The following is a 7,246-nucleotide window of genomic DNA, read 5'->3' on the forward strand; positions in this document are numbered from 1 at the left end:
TCATGGTGCCACCGAATCGAGCTTCCCGGTGCAACCACATTTAGAGACATTAAAACTGCACACTTTTCCAGCCCTCTTAGGCCATCAACGTTCCTTGCCGTCCGATCGTCAAATTAAGCATTTTTGGCCGTCGGATTAGGTGTGAATCACGCCTAATCTCGTTTCATTTTTTGAGACAACCTAATCTCGTTCGCTAATATCAATGCCACACCATACTGGGCCACTGCTCCAGTAGCTTTTTTGGACGTTCTGTGTTAAATTGGGCCCAATGAGCTGTACTGAGTCTCCTCTCTTCACCCGAGGCGGATCGATACGCAGGCTCGCACAACCCTCTCCTCGACTCCTCCTCTCCCCGACCTCTTTCCTCTCCTCCCAATCTAGGCGGCTGCGCGAATCCTTCCCAGCAGCGCCGCTGACCACAACTTCAACCTTGACCAGCGGCCCCCTCACTCGTTCTCTACCGCTAGCGGCAACACACATAATGAAACGGCGGCGCCATCTCCGCTGATTTTCCTACCACGACGGTGTGCTCGGAGCCGTCCTTCAAGGTGGAACATGACCACCCCTGCCATCTATCCCTCTAGGAGGATCCTATGCCACTGGCCTTATGGCTCTGGAGCCCCTTGTAGGTGCACAACCAGGACAAATGTGCCATAAGCATCAAGGGATTTGGGGCACTTATCTGCAGGACATGACACCTTCTCCTATGGACGTTGATGTCAAACCCTACTCCCAAGGTGACCATACAATCACATTCGTACAATTTTCCAAAACCAACCGTGTTTCTCATTGTCTTGCACTCGCTTCCATACAATATTTCATTTTTATTTTGTTTTGAAAAGCGTACAATATTTTCATTGAATCTGTGACTTTTCTCCTGTACTAATGGAGAAATTTACAGGTCCAAACTTTGTGCTATGAAGTAAAGGAAATATTTTTGGAGGAAACTAATGTTCATGTACGGTATCTTTCCCACAATTTTGCAATGGCGCCATTTTATTAATATAGTTAATTGGTTGTTACAAAATATAAGGATGGTTTCCTATGTTCAGTTTTAGTAACATCATGCCATCATCCTCATAGTTTTGTTCTGCACTTGTATTTATTAATGTTCTATTCAGTTTTCTTGTGTGGAAGCGACCAACTAGAAAAGGCAGGACGGGTCCCTTAATAATGATCATGTTTTGGTGCTACGCACAAGAAGCTGCTTGCTCCGAGTTTTATTTCACGAAGCATACTTCAATCTTTGATACAAGTGGACAATAGTATTAGTGTCGGCCTGTATTGGTTGCTGCTGCAGGATTACATGAATCATTTTTCTCCAGAATTGTTGTGTCATCCGAGCATTTTACTCTATATAGGTATGCAACTTGAAATCTCTAAAATTGTAGCAACCCGACTCGGTAAGAGTCGAAGTCTCTGTGCTTACCGTGCTAGTCCCTGGATCGACTTGCTAGCACACACATCACTCGATGAAATAACAGAAATAACACACATCTCTTTATTACATCGATAGTCCAGGAGCAATACATTTATTACAAAATAGGGCATAGAGCCAATAAGCAAATACTGCGGAAGCAAAGAAGTAAACGAGTCCAACTCCACGAGCAAGGTTGATTGTAGAACATCGACCTATCACACCTTAATCCTTGTCGGATATATCTGCAACGTGATAAGTTGCAGCCAAATGGGTCAGTACATTGAATGTACTAGCAGGTCACATCATAGTGTAATGAACCTACTTTTACATGCAATTTGGCTGGTGGAAAGCTCTAAGTTTAGTTTTTGCATAAAGCTAGTTTTTCCCTATTAGAAAAGATGTTATTCTACTACTACACATTTGCATAGGATGAGTTGGCAAACCCAACTCCATCCGTCCCCAAGTTTCATTTAAAACCCAACTGTTTAATTAAAGGTGAGGAGATCTCCCGGCATTTCCACTACTAGATGCTCAAGTTGTCCGTAACCGGGGACACGGCTAATCGATTAGGTCGAAACTCTGCAGAGGCTGTGCACTTTTCCCCACAAGACTCGACCACCTCCATGATCGGAAGATCGAGACATAGCCTTTCGAAAATGTTCCCCCTTAACCCACGGATAGGCCGGTACACCTACATCATTCTACATCTGCTAGCCCATCCCGGAAGGGGTCACACTAACTACTCAACTAAGCCAGAGCCCATATTGGCTTATGGCTGCACACGTAACCTTCTAGACACGGTAATACGATTGATCTCTTTGAGCCTGAGCAGACGGTCCACTAGTGGTGCACCACCATGGATTTCCCATGCGTGCCCCACTGTACTTCGCCACCATTCCCACAAGTTTCCGCCCAGGTAGTTCATTAATTAATTTAGGTCCTATTTACTACATTGTCATTCAAACTTTACAATGATCACTTCCCAATCCACGTCTACTTAGCATAGCAACATAAAGTAAAACGATGGTGACAAAGTTATATGGTTTAGACCTACCTCAATGAACTACTGGGTGAAAAGCAAAGTCATGCGGCACCAGTTTCCTACCATGCAGTCCTACCGCAAAGAACTAAGTGCATAATAAGAACATAGGTAATGAAACATGATCAAGATGCAACTTGCCTTGGTACTGCTGGTTGAATTCTAAAGACTGATAATATTCTGCTTCACACTCCGAGCAATCTATCACAAAGAAGATAACAAACATAAGCAAACATTCCAGAGAACCAAAAGAACATGCATAGAAAAAAGTCTCGGAAAAACCAAATGAACATACAACACACTAAGCTACTACAGAAATATTCTAAGTGCAAAACAACATAGGCCTATGGTTCAAAGAGTGATGTGAAATATAGTGCATACTATGCATACTAGTAAAAATATTAAAGGGCAGATTCTAGTGTGTGAAAATTGTTGTGACAAAGGTCCAGGTGATAGGGTTTCGCTATGGTGACAACATGCAAAAGGAATCAACTTAATCGGAGCTACGGTTTGGGAGATATGGCTATTTGAAGTTTGAATTCGAATCTGAATAAATTGAAATTTGAATTTGACAAAAGTTTGCAAAAACTATGCTACTGGATAGATCTAAACAATACGAAGAATTTGCCGCTGGTTTCATCGAGTTTGGATCTACGGTTTAAAAGTTATGGCTAATCTAAGATCAAGGACTAATCTGCTATTTACGGGGACTAAATGGTGAAGAAAAACTACCGCAAACAGGTCCCTGGCCACGTGGCAGCTCCTAGCTGGCTGAGCAGCGTCCGCTGCGGAGACTATATGGCAAACGGCCGCCAAATAAGAAAAAACAACGGCGGTGGCTAATTAAAGAAAACCGACGCTCGGTTTAAATAAACCGCACAGTCTAAGGGAACCGCGGTTAACCGCGTACCTATTCGCAAAATAAAAAAATGGACCTAATCTAACCTGGGCCTTCCATGGTAGATCGAACGGCCAGGGTGGGGGGTGGTGGCTCACAGTGGTGGTGGTGATGGCCGGCGACGATGAAGACGGCGGCGCGGCATCGGTGATGGAGGGGGCGGCGGCTGTGGTGGTCCTCGGTGTCGGGGAAGAAGACGGGGAGGTGCGGCACATCGAGGGCGTCCGGATGGTGGCGTCGGGGTGCGTCGGTGGCGTCTGAATGAGGCGGGGCGGAGACGGCGGCCTTCGGTGCTCCGGCGTCGATGGTGCGGTGTCTCCGACGGAACCTAGGGGAGGAAAAGGTGTCAAATGGGTGCACCTCGGCGGGCTAAGAAGTTTTACAGAAAAGGAAGGGTTGGAGTGGTCTACGGGCGACGAACTGCTCCGGCGAGGTGCGCGGCTCCAGCGAGATGCGAACGGGCAGCGCGGCGGCTGTGAGCGGCGTGTGGAGAAGCGGGACGGTGAGGTCGATAGAGGGGAGCTCGGGGCATTTATAAGCGAGGGGAGGGCGTGCGGGTGCCGCGGATATGCATTATCCGCGAGGGCCTCGCCCGGCGGTTGCGGGAGCGCGGCGACGAGCTCACCCGAGAGGGGAAAGCGGGAGGTTGTGGGAGATGAGGTGGAGCGGAGCCCACCAGTCAGTGGCGGCGGCGTTAGCGAGCGAGGGGGCTGTGGGCGGTCGACGGTGCGGTGGATTTCAGGTGCGCGGTCGGCCTTGGGCCCGTCGGGCGCTCCTGGGCCGAACCCAGTTTCGGTCCAGGCTGCGTGCGTGTGTGTTTTTTTTAATTGGAGACTAAAGTGCTCATAACTAATTCAATTGAATTTATAAAAACACAAAATTAATTTCTAAAATAACTACATAATATTTAGAGCCTAATGAACATTAACTTAAGCACAGAACATTTTGAAAATAATTTTCCTAATGCAACTAATGCACTTTTTGCAAATAAAAATAAATACCAATCAACTCCAAAACTTAAAGTAATATTCAAAATAAAATTTCCCAGTTTTTTTATATTTTGAGGAAGTCATCTTATCCCCTCTCATTTGTTTTTCCTCGAGTGGAAAACTATTATTTGAATAATTCAAAAATTCCAAGATGCAAAGAAAAAAATGATATGCATTGAATGATTCTATTAACATCCAAATTTAATAAAATTGGGATGTTACAAAAATCAAATTCGTTGCTTTGCTCACTTCAATGGTAATTTCATAGTTTATATTACTATGTAATTCCTCCAAGTTTCTTTCATAGATTCAAATTTATTATGATTAAATTTATATCAAGGAAAAGTTTTCATCGTATTTTTGGTAGAATTCTCAATGTTCTATGTGTTTGTCCTTTTTGTTCCATTCAATTAGGCTTGAAATAAGTTCCACTGTTCTTTACTTCGGCAGTGTATTGCCTTGTTGTATCAGTGTGTCGCCAGACCTCATCTCCTACTATGCATGTGTGTTTCTTTGGGAATCGTCGCAAAGGATATTACAATGTAATTTTGCTAGATTTTTAATGACTTCAGTTCATTTGAATGTGGGACCTAATAGGTGACACATGTAATGTATTTTGACTTATCCACTTTTAGTGTAGGAGGCCTATGCCAGCATGGAGAAAACTTTCAAACCATCTAATTGTAAATCCGTTACACGTATAATTTTTTATGGTATAAATCTCTAGGTTTCAATTACTTTACGTAATTCTAATTTTTAATTCAACAATTCCTTCCATATTATAACTCAGAAGTCTTCTATGTGTATCATATATTGAGTTTCAGATGGACACTAAGACATCATTGGAGCACCAACTTAATTCCAACATAAATACATGATTCTAGAGTCCCACAGCTGGAAACATTTAGTACTTACCATTTTTCTCATTTCCTACAATTTTTATTTCCATGGTCCACAAATGAGTTGATTAAGTGCCTGAAAGCAAACCAGTTGCTATATATACTTGAGCTAGCAAATAAGCAAGTACAATATACTAGAGTCTATGAATGTCTTGAATTTTGTTGCAATATATGTCAACCTCCAAATTTTATTTTGCGCATCCTATAGATTATCTTTCTCTAAATCGGCCCTTTTTCAGTTATGAGCAGCAATAGTACTGCACTAAGATTATAACTTAGGTACAGTTTTTGCTTTCTAATTCATGAGTGTCTCTGCTATTACTGGAGTGCAGACTCGGAATCTAAGTTTTGCCATGTGATGTGTAACACCCACAATGCGGCTATATCTCCCACATGTCGGGGCACGACTTAGACGCATAGCCGCATGGTAGGCTTGTCGCAAGAGGGGTAATCTTTACACATCCCATGTACTGAATAAGAAAGGGATAAAGAGTTGGCTTACAATTGCCACTTCACACAATACATAAATATTTCATACAACATCCAAAGTACAATCAAAGGTCCGACTACGTAATCAAAATAAAGAAAGATAACCCAAAATGCTAGATCCCCGATCGTCCCAACTGGGCTCCTCTACTGATCATCCGGAAAAGAAACATAGCAACGGCCCGAATCCTCGTCGAACTCCCACTTGAGTTCGGTATCGTCGCCTGCACTGGTATCGTCGGCACCTGCAACTGGTTGGAAGTATCCGTGAGTCACGAGGACTCATCAATCTCACACCCGTGAGATCAAGACTATTTAAGCTTATGGGGAGGATAAGGTAGTGAGGTGGAGCTGCAGCAAGCACTAAGTATATATGGTGGCTAACATACGCAAATAAGAGTGAGAAGAGAAGCAATGCATGGTCGAGAAGCTATAAGTGACCAAGAAGTGATCCTGAAAACTACTTACGTTCAATCAAAACACAAGGCCATGTTCTCTTCCTGGACTCCACCGAAAAGAGACCATCACGGCTACACACGCGGTTGATTCATTTTAATTATGTTAAGTGTCAAGTTCTCTACAACCGGATATTAACAAATTCCCATCTGCCACATAACCACGGGCACGGCTCTCGAAAGTTTATACCCTGCAGGGGTGTCCCAACTTAGCCCATCACAAGCTCTCACGGTCAACGAAGGATATTCCTTCTCCCGGGAAGACCCGATCAGTCTCGGAATCCTGGTTACAAGACATTTCGACAATGGTAAAACAAGACCAGCAAAGCCGCCAGATGTGCCGACCAATCCCGATAGGAGTCGCACGTATCTCGTTCTCATTGCAACACCGGATGAGACATCCTACGAGTAAAACCAACCCTCAAGTTTTCCCGAGGTGGCCCCGCAGTATACTCGGTTCGGACCAACACTCAGAGGAGCACTGGCCCGGGAGGGGGGGTTTAAAATAAAGATGGCCCTTGAGTCTGCAGAACCCAATGGAAAGGTATATGGTGGTAGGTAGACAAATGGAAAAACCAAGGTTGGGCCTTGCTGCAGGAGTTTTATTCAAGGCGAACTGTCAAGGGGTTCCCATAACACCCAACCACGTAAGAAACGCATAATCAAGGAACATAACACCGGTATGACGGAAACTAGGGCGGCAAGAGTGGAACAAAACACCAGGCATAAGGCCGAGCCTTCCACCCTTTACCAAGTATATAGATGCATTAAAGTAAATAAGAGATAATAATGATATCCCAACAATATCCATGTTCCAACATGGAACAAACTTCATCTTCACCTGCAACTAACAACGCTATAAGAGGGGCTGAGCAAAAGTGGTAACATAGTCAAACAACGGTTTGCTAGGAAACGTGGGTTAGAGGCTTGACATGGAAATATGGGAGGCATGATATAGCAAGTGGTAGGTAGCGCGACATAGCAATAGAGCGAATATCTAGCAAGCAAAAATAGAAGTGATTTCGAGGGTGTGGTCATCTTGCCTACAAAGTTCTTAGAT

The 7,246-nt window shown here is 44.0% G+C and overlaps 1 long non-coding RNA gene across 1 annotated transcript; it reads left to right on the forward strand.

Moving 5' to 3' along the window:
• The first annotated feature begins 570 nt into the window (after nt 1-570).
• Nucleotides 571-1,193, forward strand: LOC125553784. The gene is made up of 2 exons (XR_007304203.1): nt 571-737; nt 902-1,193. It is a non-coding gene; the product is annotated as an uncharacterized LOC125553784 (long non-coding RNA).
• The last annotated feature ends 6,053 nt before the right edge of the window (nt 1,194-7,246 follow it).

Source organism: Triticum urartu, chromosome 4 (genome assembly GCF_003073215.2).
Source record: "Triticum urartu cultivar G1812 chromosome 4, Tu2.1, whole genome shotgun sequence".
NCBI lineage: Eukaryota > Viridiplantae > Streptophyta > Magnoliopsida > Poales > Poaceae > Triticum > Triticum urartu.